Source organism: Prinia subflava, chromosome 11, assembly GCF_021018805.1.
Source record: "Prinia subflava isolate CZ2003 ecotype Zambia chromosome 11, Cam_Psub_1.2, whole genome shotgun sequence".
NCBI lineage: Eukaryota > Metazoa > Chordata > Aves > Passeriformes > Cisticolidae > Prinia > Prinia subflava.
Window position 1 is genome coordinate 15,224,808 of NC_086257.1, and position 23,349 is coordinate 15,248,156.

Sequence of the window (23,349 nt, forward strand, 5' to 3'; positions counted from 1 at the left end):
GTAGGATGCAGAAACAGAGACGCAGGCAATGACAGGGCTCTAACAGCTGTGTGCTCAGCTGAAGGACTCAGTCTTTCACATTGCCTCCATCCATTCCCAGAACTCACTTCTTTGGATTCCCCTGGAACAGTGAAATGTTCAACACAGTCAGTGGTGGTCAGCAAGTTTTGCTGCACTGGGAAGCAGCTCATGGTGAGGTCCCACGTGCAGACCAGCAGGTAGGAGGTTGTGACACAGGCACATGCAGTCTTCAACCCCAGAGGGAAAAAATAAAGAATTAATCCTAGTCCCCAATCCTCTCCAACCCAAACCAAAAATGCAGTGCTGCATCTGACCCTAGGCTCTGTTGTTAATAGTCCACACACTGATTATCTGAAAATCACCATCACAGCTCAACCTTTTTTCCAAAACCAGCCACAGTAGCAGGGCTCAGTGGTTTGGGTTCTCCATGCCAGATACTGAGAGCAGAGAATCTGGGAACCTTTCAGAGCCCTTTTTCAAGATCCAGACAGGTTTCCATTACAAAATAGAGGATTTTTTTTTTGTAGATGAGAGACTGGGAATCTTTTTCTCTAATATGAAACCACTAAAATTAAAGAGTAACCAACATTTTGCTCACTGGTCTGGAAATTGTGTTACAAGTGAGAATCAGCTTGGTCCAAGTTTGCAAGCTGTGATATCAGTAGGAGAATTTCCCTTCACATTTACTAAAGGAAATGAATTTTGCATCCGCCGGATGGCAGTGTAGGGAGAGCAATCATATTAGTCATAGTATTATTGTTTTCCTTTTAAGCCTCTCAAAAGTGATTGCAGACACAGCAATTCATTGCTTATTAAGATTTCCCTGCATTACAACCAGGGAAAAAAATCTAGGTCTCATTAATAAACCATCTTCTAGGATCTCTATAAGAAGACAGACTTTGATTAGCCAAGATCAGTCAATAAATGATTTGGCTTGTCTGACAAAGTGAAATGATTGATTGGAAAGAGTGTGCTGTAAATAGTTCACTCTTTATAGTAAAAGCAAAGGCTTCAGATAGAAATACAAATAGTAAAAAGGCAGTATTTCTGCTTCCAGAGAAGATCACTGCCTGTACCAGGCTGGTGGGTGCTGGCAGCATACACAAAGTTCACTTCAGAATTCTGACTGCACAACTGAATTATTCGAAGCCTGAAACGGGAACATCTTCTGCAGTTTCCCTGGTAAAGCACATTGATGAGCAGGGAAGTCTGTTCTACTCCCAGACATTGCACCACATTAGTTATCAACTGCAGAGACCAGATATTTGTTTCCTGCATAGAATAAAACTGAATAACAAAGCTACATGTAAAAATGCGTGTAAACAACATCACAACATCACACAACCAAGAAGGTAGCCCCAGAGGAATAAGACAAGGGAGAAAAGAGGGCTTGGGAAGCCAAGCCACCGGCCGTCCTATTTCCACTAGAGGGCAATAGCAAATAAGCGACAGAAGACTGGAAGCAAGAAGTGATTGCGATGAACCGGTGAGAAATGGTCCAGCCGTGTTTCCCGAGGCCCCGCAGCACGGCAGGTACCGCCTGCCCTCGGCTCATCGGCTCAGGCACTGGAAAATATTCACAGATGGTTTGGGTCCAGAAAACAGCCACAAGGAAAAGAAGTACTTTCTGCAGGATGTATTTAAGCATCGTCAAAAGGTGGTCAGATGCCCCTCTGAACAGATGATTAATTCAACTTCACACATCACTCAATTCCAGATGTTGCAGTGAGCGAGAAAGATCAGGCTGCTGAAGCCTTTCCATCTCCCTGTTTGGTTTTCCAAAGGGAAGGTTTGAGGGTGATTTGATCTAACTCTATTAACATTTCTCTGCAGGGGACTGTGAGAGATGCTAAAGGACTTCAAAAATCTAATAAACAAAACTATAACCAGATCCAGAAGCTCAAAGTAAAAGCTGGAAAAAATCAAATTGGAAATAATACGAGTATTTAAAAATTAAAACTTGCAATAATGCCAGTAGTTAATCACTTGAACAAATGATGTAGGGGAGAGTTTTATTCTCCACCCTTGGAGCTCTTAAAACAAGGTTTGCTGTAAAACATGTGCTGTAGCTTAACAGTGAATTATGAGCCTTGACGCAGACATTACACGTACAGGTCTCGTCTGAATGAGGCAGAAGGTGAGATTAGATTAGCAGCGTGGTCTCTTTGTGTAATTACAGTCCACAAATATCAAGGTTCTTGTCACAAAGAATTGTCTTTCAGCTGTAGGGACTGACTCCCACCTTGGCAAACTCACTTCAAAGGCTGTGTGACACAGCCAAGGACTGTCACATGCCCTTCAGCTAACAGGGCAGTTTCTCCTGCCCAGTCATTACCTGTCTCTACAAAGAAAAAGCCTTGAACCTAAAGAAACTCCTTTCTACACCAAACTGTCCAGGATTAATAGATAGACCATTCTGTACCTGAGCTGCAGTACTGTTTCCTGGGCTGTGGTACCAGCTGAGAGGAGACTTGGACAAGAATCAATAAGTGAGAGAGATAGAGAAGATGTATGGGCCAGTTTCAACATTTTGAAGCCTCAGAGATGCTTCCAAAATCATCATAGCATTGAAGCATCACCAGCCTCAGCCCAGCCCTTACGAGCTGCAGGGCAGACAACACCAACATAAACAAAAGCTCAGCCTTTCTCACCAGAGACATGGAGCAGTGCTATTCCAACTGTGATCTGCTTCCAACCTAACCAAATGCCAGTGTTCTACGAGACTGGACAGTTATAAAACAAGCCAAATGTGATGACAGTGCATTGGTCTTTGCAATTACTCTGAAGCATTGCTGTTGAAACAGCATGGGAAGGTGCAGGGCTGAGGCAGGCAGAGACCAGAACCTCACAGCACTCAGTGCTCATGCTCTTCTGTGGAGGAGAGGCTTGCAGATGCTTCTGAGTGTTTTGTCAAGGCTGAAAGGTGTTGCCAGTGATCTGAGGGAGAGCTCTGGGAGATGGCACAGACATGGCACACTGTGCCAGTCAGGGCACAGTTGCTCTCTGCACTGAAATGGGAGTGCTGGCCCAGGGGTCTACACCTGCCAAGCCCCAAGAGGTCCCTCCCAAGGTAACTACACCTGCCTTGAATAGCTCTATATACTGTGCTGATGGCTCAGTTTTCTAAACTGGAAAAAAATACCACTAAATTGAAGCAAAAGGATTTGAGGTGTAAAGGAGAGTAAAGAGAATATGTTTGGACATTGTACTGCTTTGTAGTTTCCTCCAAGCACTGCCTCCATGACTCATCTGCACCAAGTCTCCCCTCTCCTTCTTCCCACTAACCTCAGTCACCTGCAGGAACCCACAGATGTCACCCCCTGTTTTCTTCAATCCTCACATATCTGCTCACATGTGATCTAATATCTGCAGCCTACCCTGCATAAGGAGACCCCATCTGAGGGACACTGCTGTTTACCCAAAGTGATCAGCAATTAAACTCCATCTCTGAGAATCAGCTTGCAACAAGTCCTACAAATCAACACTTTGGACAGCTTTTCTGGGCAGCTCATCTCCAAAGCAGAAGGTCTGGAGTGACTGTGGCTGTTCCCCTTCTCAGGGCCACAGGCATGTGAGATGTCCCTTTATCCACAGTGACACATGGAAAGCAGACACCATGATCCCAGCAGTGAGTGCTGGAGCCAAGACTATGCTCCAGCTCTGCCCTACTCAGTTTGTAGAACACAAGAGAGGAGGTTATGGGGCAGCAAATCTGATACAGGCAGGTGTCAGACTAACACAGTGCTGGTGAAGGCAGGAAAGTGAAAGCATCTAGGTGGGAGTGGAAAGCCAAATTACAGGTCAAAGGGTTAAGAGCAGAGAGCCCATTATTCATCAGTACTACTGTGTTCCAGGCATAAGAAACATTTGGAGATAATTAGCGGGAGAACAGAACAATGCACTAGAGAAAGCAACAATGCCCTGGTTCAACCCAGCAGATGAGCTCCGTGCTCAGAGCAAATTGGTCTAAAATAAGTATTGCTCCATCTCAAAACCAGAAAGGTGTGACCTACTTCTCTGACCCTGGCATCAGCTGGCAGGAAGGGAATTGACAGAATGATTCTTGGTTCCCATCAGTGGAGATGGAGCATATTCAGTTCCATTTCAGAAATAAAAGCCAGTAGCTTTTCCAGCTGATTTTGGGTAACTAATAACACAGAACTGCACTCATTAACTAAGCTGGCTTGTATTGTAAAGAGCTCCAAGGCAACAACTAAATGGACTCGATATTAACAGCTGTGATAGTGCAAATGTTACTTAGAAGCCTTAACTAATAGCCTTAATATTTTCAAATGTAAAGTATATTCAGTTTTTAAATTATTCAAAGGCTTTTGTGAAATTTTGGTCCCAAATAGTAGCACTTTTCAAAGCTGTAAATATAGGACCTGAGTGCTAGGCTCTGTGCAAGCCCTGCGAAGCACTTTGGTCCTTCTCAGATGAACATTCTCAGAGAATCATAGTTACACAACTGTAGTTCTGAAAGTTATTTTCCAAAGATATTTAGAAGTTGCAGTGTCAAACTGGTTTGATTTTATTACCAATTGATTATTTGGGTATTGTCTTTTACAGAAGATACTCTCAGACACTGAGCTTGCTGATCACAGGGCTCATGCTCTAAAGGAGACATGAATACTCCAAGTTTCAATGCTTGGGGAAGGAGGGCATATTTTGAGGTCTCCAAAGAAATTAATTTGTCAGTGACCTTATGGGCTACAAGCACGTATTTTTATGTATCCTGATTCCCTACTATTTGCCAACACGGAAAATCTCAAAAGCTCCTGGGTCCCAAAAGGTCTCAGTGAAAGTTGCGTGGGCACTTGTCGTGGTTGGGGGGGGGAGGTGAATTTTTCCAGGGAGATGTGGGCAGTCTAATCAGTGATCAGCTTTTCTGCTGGCACCTGGGTTGGTCACTCAGAGGTTTGGACACGCCTCTGAGGACACAAAGAGTTAAAAGCAGGACCCCAAGGGGGCTCGGCCTCTTTTCAGATCCTGGCTTCAGCAGAGAGACGTCTCCAGTCTCCTTCCCCCGCCCGGCCACGAGGCTGGGTGGGGGAGGGGAAACACGTGGTCGGCTCAGGTAAGCCGGAGCCCCCGGGGGGGGGGGAGAAGAGAAGGGACAGGACTGGAACTGAGCTGCCCCGTCCAGGATGGAGGGGTGGAAAACTGTGGAAGTGCCTTCTGTGTGTGCTCACCCTCTCCTCCCCCCCAAACTCCGGGAGAAAGTGCTGAGCCGAGCCACGTGGGGGTTTGCAGAGCCTGGGAGTGCCTCAGCCTGCACCCTGCCGAGAAGAAACTGTTAACCCTTGCTTGGCAGAAAGAAACTTTTCTTAGACATTAATTCTCATGACTGGTGGTTTTCGGAGAGAGGGAAGCGGCCTGGGACCGAGATGATAAAGCATGATTGGAAGGAATTCGATGGAAGAATGAGAGGAGTAGCCTTGGAGCTGGACTTTTCTTGCATAATGTCAGCCATAGACTGAACTTGAGTCTCTTTTGAACATAAACTGCATTTTTGGGTGGATGCAGCTGCCCCTTGCTTTTGCTACAGTGACTGGCACTTGAAGAGTTGGAGCGAGCAGAGAAGAGAGGGGGAGGGTGAGGTGGCGCCCTCTGCCCTCAGGGCAGACCTGCTCCTGGAACCCTGGCCCCTGGGTAAAAAGGAGAGAGCTCGGCATGCAGCATCCTTAAAAAGCCCTGTATGTAGTTGTGGCCTATGAGACAGCGGTGAGAGCGCTGGACATAGGAAAAAAGAGAGTGTCACCTTAGCAGACTTCTCCGGGCGGTGCTATGGGTGACATGGAAACACATAAGGGGTGGACCCGTGTTTTCTGAGGAACAGTCTGTGGTGCGAGAGAGACTCCTCTCTCCCTTGCTGAATTGAAGATTAGTTTGTTTTTGAGTGGTGATTGTTTAATCTAAAACCCAAGAGTTGGTCTTTGAAGAGTGATGGGTGGGGAGGTAGAAACTGGGAGAAGAAATGTTCTAAGAAGTTTTTATTTCTGTCTCTGTGTGTGTTTAAGAGTATTTCTGTCCCTGTTCTTATGTAATTAATAAAGTTTTAGTGGGTTTTTTTTGTTTTCAAGATTTAAGCCTGCTCTGCTCTGTTCCTGATCACATCCCACAGGAGTTGTTAGAAAAAAACATATATTCATGAGTGCACTAACATCTGGCCAGTGCTAACCCATGACAGCACTACTGGTGTTTTGTAGGCTCAAAAACTTCTGTCTGTGGGCAGAAATTAAGGCATCAATATCTAATGAATAACATCTACCCTCTATAAGAGATGACTGAACAGAGGGTACTGTGTTCCCAAAACAAGCTGAAGAAGCCTATTGACAGTGTCTCTCTGTTGCCAAATGGTCAAACCAGTTGCTGCAGAAACCTGGATATATTCTGTGCTGTCCATATCAACCGGATAATAGTAATATTTCTGAGAGCAGCTTCCTCTGTGCCCATACCAGCTAAAAACTGCCTTTCTGAAAAGACCTTCTTCATCCCCATCTTGTCTGATTGCTCCAGTCACAAATTCTTTGGAGAAGGGAATGACTAAGGCTCAGGGCTTGTGTGAACATCACCCAGCACTTGGAAATGCAGCATCAGTTTTGGCCTTTTGCAGCCAACACCACATAAAAGGCAGACTTAGCACCTTCAACCTGAGATTTAGCAACAAGGTGTTTCAGTGACATCTGGAAAGAAAGCTCTCTGATCACATAGTAAGGCTGGGTTGAAAGATTTTAATACTGTTTTAGCAAGACCCGCTTCTCCAAGTGGGAAAGGCATTTACGGAAAGGCATTTACTCAGTCTCTTCTACTCTTTTGTGCCTTTACCTGCTCCAACAAGATCAGGTGATGGTTCTTATGTGAAGTATCCCTTTCTACAAAAGGAGAAGATGAGCTTTGGTTATGGACTTGGCCTGAGAAGCAAATCAGCTGCAAAAGGGGGTGGTTCTGAGGCTAGAGCCAGTCTTAGAGAAGAGTGGGAAGCATTCTCTGCCCTAACTTTGTGATGGAAATGGATACCTTGCAGTAATTCTGACCTAAGGTGTCTCCTCCTTTCAACAGTCTCCAGGCACCTTGGATAACCTGTGAGTTTTGCAATGCCAGCTCTCTATCAGTGATGTGGGCTCCACCAGCAGCTCTCCATTCTCCTACTGGTATAAACTGGTATAAACCTTCCTTCCAGCCACATTAACCTTCACTAACTCAAGATTAATCAGGGACTTCTTTTCTTCTGCTCTTTTGGATGACAAATAGGAACATGGTAAGTTTTTCAGAAAGTGTCAAGAAGGGAAGCAGTATGTAAGAAGGAACAAAAATTAAAAAATGCCTCTCCTCAATGGGTGACATTTGGTGGATGATACCTCAGGCTGATATTCTGCTATTTTGTACACAACAGGTTTTCAAAGCACCTAAATGTGATCCTCTGCTATCTACTTCTACATTTTCAAATGGCTTTATGGGATGTAGGAATTGTCAGGAATGGCAATAGATGTTATTCTTATCTCTGCTAAATTGAGGGTGCCACCTGCAAAGATTTTTAAGTTCAGAACATTTACACTCCCAGACAAGAGTGCTGTGCCACCTATTAGACTGAAGAGTTGTCATTTGACAAATGCTGGGATTCTCTTAACTAGAAGCACCAAGTCACAGCAAAAAGAAGAGCTCTGGCATCAACTTTTATTTTTTCCTTTAAAGAAATAGCAGAGAACTTTAAAATGAAACAGTAATGATTCGAGTTCCCATCCCTCCTTGCCTGCTCTGAACAAATTAGATTCACTGAAGTTGGATGTTATTATCTCAACAAAGAAATTGGTAATAACTTAAAAAATATGTCCAGAATTTGTAATCAATAAATGTCTGTGCACTTTTTAGAAAGGAGAGTATAATTAACTCAGTTTTATAAGTGATTGACTGCATTTTAATAGTGGGATAACTAAGGCACAGGAAGAGGAATTTACTTGCTCAGTTAGCCAATGAAATACAAAGAAACAGGGTGAGATATCCTGAATCCCCATCAAGTGCCCTCCAGATAACACTCTTGCTAATATAATCAATTAGAAACATTACATATCAACCATCTTCAAAGAATTTCAGAAACAGTGAACAGACATCACCAGTGTTAAACTGCCCTGTGGATCTCGGTATTCCATTGCATCATCTGCTTTGATCATCTTTGCTCTGTGCCTTAACTCAAGTAATTAATAGTTACCGTTCTAAGAGGAGTGAGATAATTGACTTATCTAGCAATCACTTCAGAAGGATTATTTTTAGAAATAGGTCTGCATTCTAAAGAGACACGTGCCTCTAGACAAGCCAGGCCAAATACCAGCTACATGTGGAGCACTGAGGCCAGCACAGCCCAGGTGTTTTGGGACCTGTCCTGTGTGCACAAAGCTCATGTGCACCCCTCTGCTGCACCCCTCCCAGCCTGGCCAAGGCTTCTTTCCAGCAACCCATCACCCACAGCATCACCATAGCCTGACACACAAGAACCTTCACAATCCTCAGTCAAATCCCAGCAGCTGGAGTAGTTTTCTCTGTACTCTTGACAACATGGACCTTCCATGGCTTGGTCAAACACTCCTGGCTAAAGTCAGGAAATGTTGCAAAAGAACAGTAAAGTAAACCTGGCAATAAAAGAACACAGCTAAAATATAACTGCTTCAGCTTGATTTCCAGGTCATCGGTTCAGTGATAAATGTGTAGGTGGTGCCTTCATAGAAAGTCACTAACATTAGTTTCTTTTTCATCCTGTACTCCACAGCAGCCAAAATGCTTAATCAGCTACCCCTCACTTACCTTCTATTTGACTAAAATAAATACAATTTTTTTTTTTTTTATTATCTGTGTCTCCACATATCTCATGTAGATGGCAACGAGGCAGCCATGACATCCTCACTGACATTCTGTCATGGAGTTCATGACAGGGAAAGATCAAATAGCTCTGAGCAAGCAACATTTCAGTCACCAAAAATAAAGCATTAAAAATTACCAAAGCAATCTCGAAGATCTTGAGTTATTATAACAGAACCTGAGGTGGAAGAGCAGAAAGCCTCACAGGTTATTACAGTCATCAGATTATAAGTTTCTACCTTACTTGGATTCCTTGTTGCATGTGTGTTATTTCAGTAGGTTTCCTGTAACTACATCAAATTTACAGCAATGTTAAATGAGGAGAAAAAAAAGCATAAAGAAGAAAGAAAATCTGGCTGATCCTGCATGAAGCATTACTATTGACAGCTGACACAAAAGGCAGAGCTGGAGGGGAAAAAAAGCATGGAGCTACTGCATCTCTCTCCTGAGACACAAAAGAGGTGTGAAGGCCTCAGACCTTACATATTCCTCTACCTAGAAATCCAACAAGCTTCAACATTAGTGTCTCTTCATGTCAGTAGCAAAACACAAGAATGAGGGGCATTTTAGATTATTTCAGCCTCCCTAACATTCCTCCTGCACAGCTCTAATGTGACTGTTTTGATGTCTTCCTCAGAGGAGATAAAATTGCCCTCCACAGAGAAATGCAGAGCAAAGGAACTAGACAGAAAGGACTATAATTAACAAAGTCAGATATTTTTTCTACTCAGCAAGTAGGACTAAGTTCTGCAAGTTATTGTCTGTACCTTTATACCAAAGCACCTCTGATCTGCCTCCCACCGCTGGATTCAAAGCCAGTAAATAATGACTTTCTCACATAATCATTACACTTGGGGTTTTAACCAACCTCTAAATACTAACCTCTACAATGAAAGCTCAGTTATGAGTCTGTGTGTATGTCTGATTTCATACATTCCTGTTGTTTGACTGACATAGACAAAGCATTATGTGGCTGAAAGCTCCAGATTAGTTTTTGGGAGTATGTGTCAAGCCTGAATTGGTAAGATCCAAAGCTAGGCACAGGGAACTTGCCTGATGGAGTGTGTGCTCACAGCACAGTACTGGCTGTGGCACAGCAACAAAGAGCCATTTATGAGGCAGCACCAGTCCCATGGGTTTAGCTCCACTCCTCTATACATCACATGTTCTGAACTGTCAAATCTGTTCTGCCCCCCTTTGTCTTTTGGGTACAATAGCTCATGGATAGCACTGACGGCAGCTTATGAATATCTCTGCTGATGAGCATGGCCCTCCTCAGGTGATTTTTTGGAAGAGCAGTCTCCAAGACAGAACTAAAGATCACATTCACGTCGTATCACAGATTAGTGGCTTTCAATGTAATATTTTTCATTTCTGAAAGCCTCTCTGCCCATCCCTTAGCCTGGAACAAAAACTAAGGACACAGCCATGCAAGGTGCGCAGCAGCTTCTGTCTCAGTGAAGGTAGAAAGAGTTGAAAGCACTTAGAATTGAGTCCTTAAAATAAATGTTTGGCACAATAAACAGTAGGGATTGACCAAGCACATCCTAATGCCATCCTTGTACATTCCCATATTACAGTCACGACTACCAAAGAAGCTGTTTCAGTTGGTCATTGCAAGGTAATTTCAATCTCCTGTACTGTACTCTGCTTCCAAAACACTAGAGAATAAACCACCACCAATATTAAAAATTAGATGGCACCTGAATCTGCTGTAACTCCAGCCCTCAGTGACTAGCACAGCTTCAAGTGTAAACAAACAAAGGCTGCAATTTGCACCAAATGTTTACTCTGATTTTAAATCAGGGTTAGCTTTGCCAGTACAAATCACGCCTCCCTTTGTCTTCAAGAAAGCTGGCTGTAGACTAGAGGAAGTTAGAAAAATTTTTTGTGTTAAATGAGCTGTCTGATTAGATAGATTTTCTTACCAGCTTTTACTTCTCCATCTATGACCAGGGATTTTACCAGTGTTTATTGTATCACCCATCTTCCAACATTACTCAAACACAGATTTAGTTTGTATCCTCACTAGAAGTTAGGAAGACAGAGACTGATCTGCTGCTGCAAATGACAGCATGAATGCCAGTGAATGAGATCAAACTATTGGGCATTTATTCACATTATTAATGTAAGTCATGAAACTCCAATTCAAATTTGGGGTCATGAAAGCAGAGTGCTTATAATTTTCTTGGCCATATAAAAGCTGAGTATTCCAGATAAAATTGCAGCTCCCAAACAATTCCCAGCGTGGATGGACTAATGAACAGTGAAAATTAACTGTTACTGGCTTTGCTTACCATAATAATGAAGAACTTCCTCATGGGATGTTGCTTTGCACAAGGGCTTGCACAGAGGGTGGGTTTGGAAGCCACAGGTGGGAACCCCCAATCCCAAGCAGGGGACTTCCAATCCAGTGTGAATCCGAAGCTTTCCCATTACCATCTTTGTCATGTTTCTCTTCCAGTTGCTCCATCTGGAGCTCCTGCTTGTTTTCGCCATCTGATATTTCAACAGCCTGAAAACAAGCAAAACAACGCCTGTAAACAACCAAAATGTTTGATCAGATCCTTTATATAAATGAAATGCTAGTGTATGCCAGGCATCTGAACTTGGTAAAAATAAATGAGTGCTTCAAACCCACTATTGTTCTCAAGGTCCCTGACCTTCAAAACATCATTCTATTCTATTTGTAAACAACACAGACATGACAGAACATGTGAATACCACTTCATCCTTTAGTAACAGTATCTATCCCAAGACCTCAAAGTGTTCTGCAAATATTAGCTAAGCCTCTCATGCCTCTAAAGAACTCGTACTCTTCAACAAATATTAGCTGAATCTCAACCTGCACCACTCAGCTCATAGGAGACTAGTGCTGTTCTCCAAGTTCAGAAAGGTTGAATACTCTGGAGAAGGTTATTCAAGAGTTTTTAAAAGACTCAGGCAACAGAAATACAAGCTTATAAGATTTTAAGTATGCCTGGACCTCTGGAAGTTTGTCCAGAGTATCATCCAAACCTGTATGCTACTTTTGGCAACTCTAATATTAAACATCAGACCCAAATCCAGACCAATCCAGATTTCATTTAAACAAGAGAAAGCAATCAGGAAAACCAGAACACTAGTTTAACCATTCATTTTCCCACTACCTTTTCAGGTCTCGTAGTTATTTATCCTTTTGTGCAGACCCAGATGAAACAAGGCACAGGTTTGTCAGCTTGCATTTAGCAAGGATCCAGAGGAGGTGTGGTGGGGAGCAGAGCACCACGGCCAGTCCAACACTGTGGGATGAACGCCAGCTGAACTCACCCAGGCTTCAGGCAAAGAGCAGCTCAGCACAACTGCACTGGTACAGCTGGACCAGCTCCTGACCACAGATGCAGGAACACAAAGATGAGGCCATAGTAACTTCCATGTGGTAAACAGTCTGAACTTCCTAGGAGGAGTCACTGAAGGCAATTCATTTCCAAGGCACAGAAAACGTGCCTGGCTTTGACTCATGTCTCTCTTTTGCATCTTTTGCAAAACTGGTCATGGACATCCATGTAATGGAAGTTTTCAACACGTTTTTTTTAAAGGGCATCACTCCAAGCTCTGCCCAAAACTGTACCTTACATTGATTTTGATTCCCTCTGGACTATGCTTTCATCCGAGGGGAGAAACACCTTCCCTCTGTGGTGTTTTGGATCATTCAGACTTCCCAAGCAGCTCATCTATGTCAGTATTAACAAAAGAAACCGGTAACAAAGCTAGAAGCTCAGACCCTGCACATTGCAGAGTCGAAATACATAAAAAACTTCCAACTATGCTTTTATTGTCTGTACATGACAATTCAATCCATTAGTGAATCAGTTATCTTCCTAAAGAAGGGTACTACTCTCTATTAACATAAAATTGTACTCAGTCTAATACAATGGCCAGTCTATAATTATAGATAATGTGTAAGATTGGGAGTTTTCCCCCAGAATTTTCTCTTCTATATTTTATGCTGTCTTCAATTGCATCTCAAATTAAGTTGAAAGCTGATAGATAATGACACAGGAGAAAGCAATGGTAATAGCAGCCAGCATGAGGTTAAAATTCTCCAGAGGTTACTTTTTTTGTTGGCCAGAAGGGGCCAGTCCACACGGGTGTTGGCTTTTGGCCTTTTTACAACATACTGTTGACCCTTGGAGTGCACTGTGACCATTGCACAACACTAATAATGAGTATTCTCAGAGCCTTCTAAGCACTCCATGAGCAAAAAGAGAAGGTCAATGAACAGGTTCACAATAGCCTAAAAGTCCTGTCTGGTCCCCTCAGTACAGAAAGGTATTTTTACTACAGTGCACTTAAAACCACAGGTAAAATGCAGAGGAAAAAGTGAGAGCTAGGAGTCTGGACCAGCCAGACAAACTCAGGAGGAAAAAAAAACCTGCATCATTACCCTGAGGATGGGTGGGAAGGATCAACACATCTGAAATGATAGATTGTTTCCCTGAATGTCTGCAGCCCTGGACTGGGTACCTTTCCAGGGGTAGAAGAGAGATCCCCAGTTTCAGCAGAAGAGGAACCGTGCAGATTTTGGTGGCATGACTTACAGAGTTGATCAAACAAGAACAACCCATTTCAGCCTTCAAAATGGGGAAGAAACAAAAACCCAAGAGAGGCCTGACACTCACTTTCCCTATTCTGTGATTCAAACTGCTAGAAGGAAGAGTTCTTCAATCAATAAAAGTGATTCTTCAATCAGCAGAACTGGCACACAGGTCAAAAGGATTGAGGAACACTTCTCTTTGTAAGACTCCTGTAGGATTCTCTCTTCAAAAAGGTCTGCTGGAGGGCCTGATCAGGCTGGTGCTGTGCTCACTTCCCAGGCACTGTTTGCTATTTTGGAGCCCTCCTTCCATCACTGTACCACCAATGTCTTGAGTCTGGGTATGTGGTTAAACACTGCACCCTGGACATGGTTACCAGTCTTGAGACTCTTCAAGGCTTGAAGTGCTTCTGAGGCAATACAGTGGGGAAGAGCCTCACAGCCCTGGAGAACTTCCTTTTCTTCAAAAGTAGATAGGAAAGTGAATCTTCCTCCTGTCTGAATAGGCTCCTACAACTTTTCCCTGGATAAAGAGCTGCTCTCAAACTTCTTCTTAACCAGTATGATGTCAAGTTTCCAACTGCTTGTGCTGCCCTCTTGCAGATGGTACAGCAGAGTGCCCAGCTGGAATTACCCTGGCACAGGGAGGAGGACAGAGTTGCTCTATTGCACCCCCCTCACTGTATGGAGCCCCAGAGGCTCCCCTGTGTGACTCTCTGAGCTGAACTGGCTCTGCAGGCTCCAGACTTGCTGGGTGAGTCTCCCCACCCTCCCGTGCCTAGAGGTTACAACCAGCAGTGCCAAGAGTCCCCCGTACCATGAGCAGGTTCCTGTTCAGCAGAATACTCCAAAAACATAAGCTAAGACACTCCCTGCCCTGAAACACCTCATGTTTATGCAAAAAAGGAAAACAAAAGATAACTAAAAAAGGGGTGGCCTTAACCAGGACATACAGTTAATCCAAAAACCTGGTCTGTTACTGCAGAGCAATGCACATTTTACCACCGATGCTGCCAGTGGTGTTTGTGACACAACAGTGGAGTCATAACACTCCTGATGTGTCTGGTGCTTCCTATGGGCCATGTGTGCATTCAGAAAGAGTTCGGAGTTAGGAAACCTCATCTTTGGTGTTGGGTATCAGGATGAACAGAAGATCTGCTTTCAAAATGATGCCTTCATACCTATCCACTTACGTCACACCACAGACTGCTCTTGAAGCAAGAGCAACTGCACAACATCCTCATCTTCCTTTTCCTGCTGTCCAGACAGCCAGGAGGAGGTCACATACCATCTAACAACTTCTTTGCTTTGCAGCTCTCTCCTGCATATTTCAAAGGAGCTGCCAGCATTGCATTCTTTTCATAGAACCCCAGGGAAGTTCTAACCTCCAAATTAAGCAAAACAAAGTCCTTTGAATATTTTCCAATTAACTTAAGATTGACACTAACATTTGTCTCTTCATGTTTCCACTACTTGAACAACTGGGTTTCTCCTGCATGCCCCAGTTGTCAGGCCTTTTGGACCATCAAAGATCTAAGTTATTCCTTTCCCAAAGATTACTGTGGTTTTAAAACTCAGAGACCTTTTTCTGCTAAGTTCACTCTAGGTTGTGTCATTTAGTGGAAGAGATCAGAGAAGCCTCTCAGCAGCACAAATTCAGGGAAGATATCAAAGAAGAGACAGCATGGCAAGTTTCTCATACACTAGCAATGAGGGCAAGTTAACACTGCTGAAAGCCTTCAGGCTTGCATTCTGCTCCCAATCTTACAGCATAAATATCCAGAGAAACAGATATGACAGAGAGTTAGTTCTGAGGGTGTAGAGCCAGCAGAGAGCATAATGGCAATGCCATAAAAAATTCAGCATTCAGGCAAGAGGCTGGAGGTAGCAGGCACAGTTCCATTCTGGGGCTTGCGGAAGTATGTTGGCCTTCAGGGGCCTGCAGGCACCATGGCTCATTAGCCAAACTTCCTCTGAGTTAAAGGGGATGCTGAAACACAGGAACCCCCTCATTTGGCTAAAAAAGCAGTTCTGCCAGCAGAATTGCAGGCAGCTCCTGTGCAACCTGGAGCAGAGGGAAGAGAAGGCTCCTAACACAAGAGCAGCACTGCCCACAGACAGCACGCAGGGAGCAGCCAGCACTTTGGAGACAAAGTGTTTATGCCCTTTGTTGCTCTTTGTTGCTTTGGGCATCTAAAAGCTGTTGGGCAGATCACCGAGGTGTCCCAGCAGCCGAGGTGGGGAGTTCCTGAGCACTTTCTGCCCATTAGCATGGAAATGTCCCTCTGAAGAAGGTAAAATACTGTCACCCACACTTTATAGATAGGAATTGTGAGGCACAGAGGGCCAAGTATCCCACTTCTCTCTCCCTGCTTTCTAAACCATAAACAACAGTAATTCTTCCCACAGTTACTGGAAATGACAGGCTCTTTCAGAAGCAGGGAAGCTGCCCCTTGCCTGGAACCAAGTAGATAAAAGCAGTTGGAGGTGACAGCCTGCAGCCTATGCAGTGCCCGACATGGTTTTAACCCTGAGAACTTTTCCTCCAGCACATCTCTGGGGTTTTTTTCTGTACTCACAAAACATTCTGTGCTCTGTATGCTCAAGGAGTTCACCTTCAATAAATAATCCGAACAAAGGGAGTTAGTGCTGGCACAGTTGCATGGGTTGCTTTAGGGACAGTTTGCAGCAATGTCAAACTCACCTTTGCTGGTGGCTGCTACCATTTGCTGGGAAGGAATCCAGCCCCCAAAGGGAACACTCAGTAGTATCAAGAGCCAAGAGCAATTTCGTCCCCATTAGTTAATATCAAATATAAAGGACACATTTCAGTACATAGCAAGGGTCTTTGCCTCCTTGAAAGACAGTTATGGAAGACCTGGTGTTTAGGCTCTGTAAATGACAAAACAGAAATATTTAAAAAGAACTTTTTTTCAGATTAATTGCAGGATAGCATTGCTCAGACAGCACCAGTAGCTCTCAGATTACTAACTGGAAAAATCTTGTATTGGGTCAATGGACCAGCCTGAAGCTGTGCAGAGATTGCTGTTTGGTCTGCAGGTGTGCTACAACAGGCTGCAGCAGCCAAGGTGCCTCTTCCCAACACTGCAGTTAGGGGGATGAAGGAAGAGATGCACTCACTTCATGGCCCTTGAGAAATGATTGCATCCCTATGGAGAGCTGGCCAAAGGAACAGGAAACTCAGTGTGGGTCATGAACTTCTGTGAGAACAGTAGTCAGCTTGTCTATGAGTGCAAGTTTCCAGTCAAGCTAGCCCAAAGCTAATGGCAAAGGCCAGGTTCATCCATTAACTCCTCAGGCCCTCAATGGCACCCTGGAACCAGCCCTGGGACAGCACAGAGCCTGCCTTCACTTGGGCCAGGCCAGAAAAGGGAAGCTGGTGGAGGGTACATGTAAGGATGGTGGATGTTCATAGAGCAGGGCTGAGGGACCCAGCAAATTCCTGTCTGACTTTGGCTCTCCCATAGATACTCTGCATGGCCTTTTGACAAACACCTCCCTCACCTTCCTTCTCCCTCCTCTTCTCAGCAAAGTCCTTTGTTTCTCCATGTGGAAAAACTCAGGAATAAAAGAACTTTCCCCTCTACCATGAGCCAAATACATCAGCAATAGCAAAGCATATAATGGAAGTTATACTGCCTAGAGGAAGCAATAGTTCTCCCTTAAGATCCTCTCAACAACCACATTCCTGCAACAGTTTCTAGTTCCTGGCAAAACCTGGATCAGAAAACAACTTCACTGCTAAATAAGTGCTAGTAGAAATAAGTAAACAGCCTTACACTGTCGTATTCCCTGAAAGACTGAGCATGCCAGCAAAGGCAGCACAGACTCTCAGAGCAATAAACAACCAAGCAGGCAGAGCAAACAAACATTTAAAATCCCATATGTCAGAAAACCTCTCTTTGTAATAAAGAGGTGAAAACAGTTTTGTCAGAAAGAAGGAAGTGTTTACCCCTTCCTTTCTCCCCACTTCCCCAGCCCTTCCTTCCCTCATTTACTTTGTTTCCCTGTTTCAAACCAAGCCAGAGAACCTTTGGTATTTGTGGAACTGGGCTCTTTCTGTTGAACTCCAGCTGTGCCCACAGCCCGCATACTGGTTTGGTAAAATTTGCCCAGTCTGACAAAGTGGTTTCTCAAGCTTGAAATAAAACCATAGTGATTTTTACACTACTAAAATGAATGGCCCTTGACAGGACTAGCAATTATCTATGGATTCCAAAGAAAAGGCTTGTTGCATGGCACAGCAACGTGCTCCACACAGCACTGTGGCAGGGGGATGCAGGGGCTTTCTGTGCTCTTGCTCTGGCATTTCAGCCTCTTCTGAAAGGTGACAGCACTGGGGGCTCCAAGGTAAAAAACAAACAAAACAAAAAAAACAACTAAGAAGAAACCCCCAAGACTCCAAAACTCCAAAGATCCCACAGGAAAACAGCTCAGAGGATTTTTACCTGTCAGAGGCATGGGGTTAAAGGAGCTCTTTGCTAGTCTCTGGTCAAGGGAGAAGCAACATCTGAATTCAGAGGACAGCCCTTGCCAGGAACACCAACCATGAGGCTCCTTGTGGGAAAAGGGGATCCTGTGGTGGTCCCACCACACCAGCACAGGGTATCTGTACCTCTTTTTTATGGGGAATACTTGCATACACAGACTCAGAGATTAAGAAGAAGGCAATTTGTTTCTTTATGTTTGTTCTAGGAGTGGCTTCTTGGGATCTAACACCCTGCTGTTATCAGAGAGGGTCTGTGGCCCACAACTGTGTTATCAGGTATCAGAGAGCCCCTTGTGCAGGGACTGTGGGAACAGATGCTGACCTCAGCCAAGCAGCAGGAAAACAAACCTCAGCACAAAAGGGCAGGACGCCATGAAATAAGACTCCTTGAGAAAGGAAACAGGGAGAAACCAAAGCTGAAATCTTGATGCTTCTAGGAGCCATGGAGAGGGATAAGTGAATAGGATGAGACTTGGCCAGCACAGGGTTGCACAAGGACAGGCTGAGGGTCTGAGCAGTGCCAGCAAGGCTGGGCCAGCCAGGGAAGGAGAAGCAACACCTCTGCTGCAACCAAGGGCTGCTTCCAGGGTGGCAAGGAAAACCTGCGAGTGCCAGCCACGCTGCTGCTTTCTGTTTGTCTGCTCACTGAGGTCTGGCAGACAGACTCTCCCTTCCATGTGTGCCTGGTCAGTGCCCAGCACAGCACCAAGAGCCTCTCAGTCCTGCTAGAAGGGGCAGAACAAACCTTTGCCCGGGGTGAGACCAACATGGGGGAGGTAGGTGGCCAGCCCGTCCTGCTTTCATGTCTTTTCAGTCTGAACATTTTGGAAGGAAAGTTTGCCTCAGATTGAGCCTCTGTCTGGGATTAATTCAGCTCAAATTTGTAGTCACCACAGGCAGTGGGGAAGCTGCAATAGCTATTAGAGAACAAGCCAAAGAAGTAAAAGCAAGCAGGGACAAACAATAGTCCTTGCTCTCCCCCCAAAACAGAGAGGAGGCACAAGGATCCAAATTAAAAAGCAGCTACCAGTGGCCAGTGCTGGCGAGTCCCCGTGGGCTGGCCGGCAGCAGGACTGGCCAGAGCCTGGCTGCCAGCGAGCAGCTCTGGCACAGGAGGTGGCACACCCTGCCCTGTGCCCTGCCAGGCATTCCAGAGCTGACTGGGAAGGCCAGCGGAGCCGGGAGCCGCAGCGAGGGGGAAAAGGGAGAGGAGTTCTCCCCTGCTCCCCAGTGCTGCTCTGCCAGAGGGAAGCAGCCAGCTCACCTCCTGATATTGCTGCTTGCAAGCTGTTAGTATTGGTCATTCTTTGGTTGGGCGATCTGAAAGGCCAAGATACCCAGAAAGAGCAAACAGTGGAAAGAAATGAGACCGTGGCACGGTGGAGACAGGAGAAAATGCAGTGAGACAGGTCAGCAGGCAGCAGCAGCACCCAGGGCGATTGAGATCCTGGCTGGCACAGGGACCCCTACCAGAAGCTCAAGGGGATGGCAATGCCGTGCCTGGAGGCTGGAGGTGCTTTCCCATCTGCTCCCCGCGCCCAGCATCGCCCTCCGGACGGGAGGTGGCAGCAGATGACCGGCACCGCCAGCACCGGCGGGGACACCCGGCACCCGCGGGACAAACCCACCCGCCCCAGGCACAGAGGCGCTCCCCCGGAGCATCCCTCCCCCGGAGCATCGCTCCTCCAGAGCATCCCCCTCCGCCCGGAGCATCCCCCTCCCCCGGAGCATCCCCTCCGCCCAGAGCATCCCCCTCCCCCGGAGCATCGCTCCTCCAGAACATCCCCCTCCCCCGGAGCATCGCTCCTCCAGAGCATCCCCCTCCTCCGGAGCATCGCTCCTCCAGAGCATCCCCCTCCGCCCGGAGCATCCCTGCCCCGTAGCATCCCTCCTCCCGGAGCATCCCTCTCCCCCGGAGCATCCCTCCATCTGCCCATCCCGCCCGCTGGCTCCGAGCCCCGGCCGATTCCACACACGCCACACCCTGGAAGCGCTTTGCCACAAGTTGAATTGTTTTAAGAACAGCCCTCATCGAGAAAACAGATGGCAGCAACTAGGAAGCTCTGATTGTTATTGATTAATGCAGGATTACAGCTGGGAATAGGAGATACTGGGAGCAGGAGAATGAATGTGGATATTACCAGTGGAAGGGGAAAAAATCATGGAGTAAAAGGAATCATAGAATTATAGAATCATAGAGGAAAGGGCCTCTGAGATCAGCAAGTCCAACCTTGGAGCTAACACTGCCAAGTCCACCACTAAACCATGGCCCTAAGCACCACACCTACAGGTTTTTAAGAACAGTTTCAGGAAGACAAAGACATGTTATCCAAGTCCCAACAGGCTCTCAACAGTCAAGAATCATCCTCAGATAACATAAGGATTCACAAATGTTTGGCCCTCACATCATTTGTCAGTTTTCACCAGAATAAAACTCTTTCTGAAGTTAAAAAAAATAATAAAGAGTAACTGGAATTATTTTCCAGCAATCTATAATTTACATTTTCATCTGCCATCTTGAGAAATGCCAATGGAAATCAGACCAGCCCAACCAAAACAGGGAGGCCCAGAAGCTTGTCCCCCAGAAGCTAGTCCCTATGGCTACCTTCCTCAGGCCAATAAAACCTGAAAATCAGCTGGATTTTAGAGTTCCAGCAAGTCATCTCTCCAGAGCCACACAGGAAATTTGAGGATTAGGTCATAGTGCACTGAAACGAAGACACAAAAGGGTATAGATACCAGCACAAGGAATGGATTGGGACGCCCTGTAGAGCAAGCCCTACCTTTCATCCCTTTTCCAGAGCCTGGTGCCTGGGTCCCTCCAGTTTCTGTCCCCATTCATCTGCCAGTGCCACACAGCCAACCTCCAGACACTGCACCAGTGGTTTAATTGGCTCCTCTACCCCAAGTGAAAGTTGAACTTGAAAGCAGTGATGTTTGAAGTCACTTCTTCCACCATCCTTTTTTATTTTCATGTACCAGACCTCACTTCTGTCACCTGGTATCTGCCCTTCCAACAGGAGAGGTTCACACACAGCTGTCTGCCAGAAACAGCAACAGACAAAAACCAGCAGGCAGCTTTCATTTCCTCTGCCCAGAAAAAAATACCTGCTTCCTAGGAGAGCCCCCTAGGAAATGTAATGTAGCATACAGTACTGAATGGAAACTCAAAAAGTCACTGATACCACATGCCTAGTGTCTCAAGGCATGGTTATATCCACTTAAAGAATTTCTGTGGTTTGGTTTTTGGGGAGTTGGGTTTGGGGTTTTTTGGCAGGTAAAGTGTATTTTGTTTTGTTTATTCTTTTTTTGATCTCAAGCAAGGAAAATTATATAGCCTTGCCAGAAATCCATTAACTCCTTTTACCCTCAGAAAATACCACTGCATATCTAGACTTGAACACATCTTCTGTCACAAGGTAAGTTTAAGACTTTTGGCCCTATCTACAGTCAGCAGAAATGTTTTCTCTTCACAGTGTCTGTTTACACGTTTAAAGGCTATTCACAATGCCCTGTCTCTCCACCTGAATAAGAATCCTTCAGTCAGAGACCCCCTTGATGGAACAGCAACTCACATCTGCTAAAATTTGTTGGCTTTCACGGATCATTTTAAATGTAACAAAGAGGGGGAAGCAGAGGGACAGATCTTGAACCCAGAAGCTATTCAGTAATAATGGAAGACACATAATCCAAAAGTGTGGTTTATTCTGTTTGATTTTTTTTATAAACCAGATGTAAAATCTGTTTACTGAAGACTGCATTGAAGTGGAAGAAGTAGACTTGCCTGTTTTACAGGTTACTATGGAGACATCTTTCCCTTCATTACTCTGTAAACAGACCATGCTGCACAGAAGTGAGATGTTCTTATTTTTGGCCATTCAAAAATTGCCTGTGATTAGAGCATTTCACTTGCTATGAACGAGTAAACATCTCTGGGTAATTTATTTTCTGAATCTCAAGTTTGGCCAAGGGAATTTGAACTGACCAAGTGATGAATGTCAAAGATAAATATTTTACAGTATTAAAATTCTACTTTCGAAGTCCCATCAGAAAACCAATGGCTTCACTTGCTACTAAGTTCCCAAAACCTTTGATATTTGTCCCCAGAATAACAAAGACAAATCTCATCAAGCATTAATAATCGCAACCCTTTTTCCTCAAGCAAGTTTCTAAGAAATTATTGTGAATTACTGTGCACAGCATCAGAGTATGAGAATGAAGGCTATGAAAAATTTGCTCTCAATTCCCAATGGCCTTCGGGTCACAATTACTGTATTTTTTTTCTTTTAAATCATTACAGGTAAACTAACAGCTAAACTAAACAGGTCAACTAAGGCATTGCTTAATCAACCCCATGGCAAAGTTGTTATCTATGGTCCATGGATCTCCAAAAATATGCCTTCAACTTCACCTTTTATTTCACCAGCACTCTCAAAATGCCCAAGAGGAAGCACTGGTCCATCCTGGCCCTTCATACAGCTTCCTCTGTACCAGCTTCTTGACACTTCACTGCAGCTTGCAGAAACTGTAAAGAATTTTTACCTATTTCTATTGCTGAAACTGCAGTTTTCTTCTTTCTGTAAAGCTTCCCCAGAAATCAGAACTAGAAACAGGACAGGGAAAGCTGTAGCCTTGGGTGAGGACTGAAACCAAATGAGAAAAAGTACCAAATGAGAAAAAGTACCAAAAGGTCAGCAGGTAGAAGCAACCACTGTGAGAGTGGCTCTGGTGAGGAACTTGCTAGAGTCAGTCAAAACCTGAGTCATGAGCCACATACACAGCATTCCTGTTGCACACATGGACAGAAGGAGAACCTCCTTTTGGAGAGATGGCCACAAAAAACAGTGCTCCCACATAACCTGGGGGCACTCAGGCAAAGGAACACAAAGCCCAAGCAATTTCAGTCATCAGAAGTGCTCAGATCACCAAGCAGGGACAGGACAGAGGAGGTCTCTGTCAGACTCCATGAGGACATTACACACACAAACCAGACCTCCTGCTTTTCTAGACAGGGGTAGCAGCTGGGCAGATCTAGGTAATCTGAAATGAAACCTTCCAGACTCAATCCACAAGCATTTGAGGTGTGGGTGCTGCAGGTACTTCCCCAGCAGACAGTGGCATCAGTGCCAACAGAGCCTTGTGCAGAACCTCCCAGATCTTGTCTGTCCTTGTCATGGGGCACCAAAGCACAGGAGCTGAGAGGAATGCAGCACAGCTTAAAGTCTCCAGTGAACCAGAGGATACAGGTTAAACCCAAAGAAAATGCCTCCCCAAAAGAGACTCTTCCCTTCTTTTCTTTCCAGATGCAGAGATAGAGGGTCTGCTCAGTTATTTACTTTGCAAAACAAAGTTATTCCAACAATATTTTTTTCTTTTTTACATGGAAATA

General features: G+C 44.9%; 1 long non-coding RNA gene across 6 annotated transcripts in view; it reads right to left on the bottom strand.

Moving 5' to 3' along the window:
* LOC134556235 (uncharacterized) overlaps positions 1–16,318 on the bottom strand; it is a 73,291-nt gene extending 56,973 nt beyond the window's left edge. For 4 of the 6 annotated variants that reach the window (XR_010081626.1, XR_010081623.1, XR_010081621.1 and 1 more), the window contains exons 1-2: positions 12,024–12,172; positions 11,172–11,389 (exon numbers count right to left, since the gene is read on the bottom strand). This is a non-coding gene — a long non-coding RNA (uncharacterized LOC134556235). The other 2 variants (XR_010081625.1, XR_010081624.1) reach the window with 2 other exon arrangements.
* Positions 16,319–23,349: the final 7,031 nt, after the last annotated feature.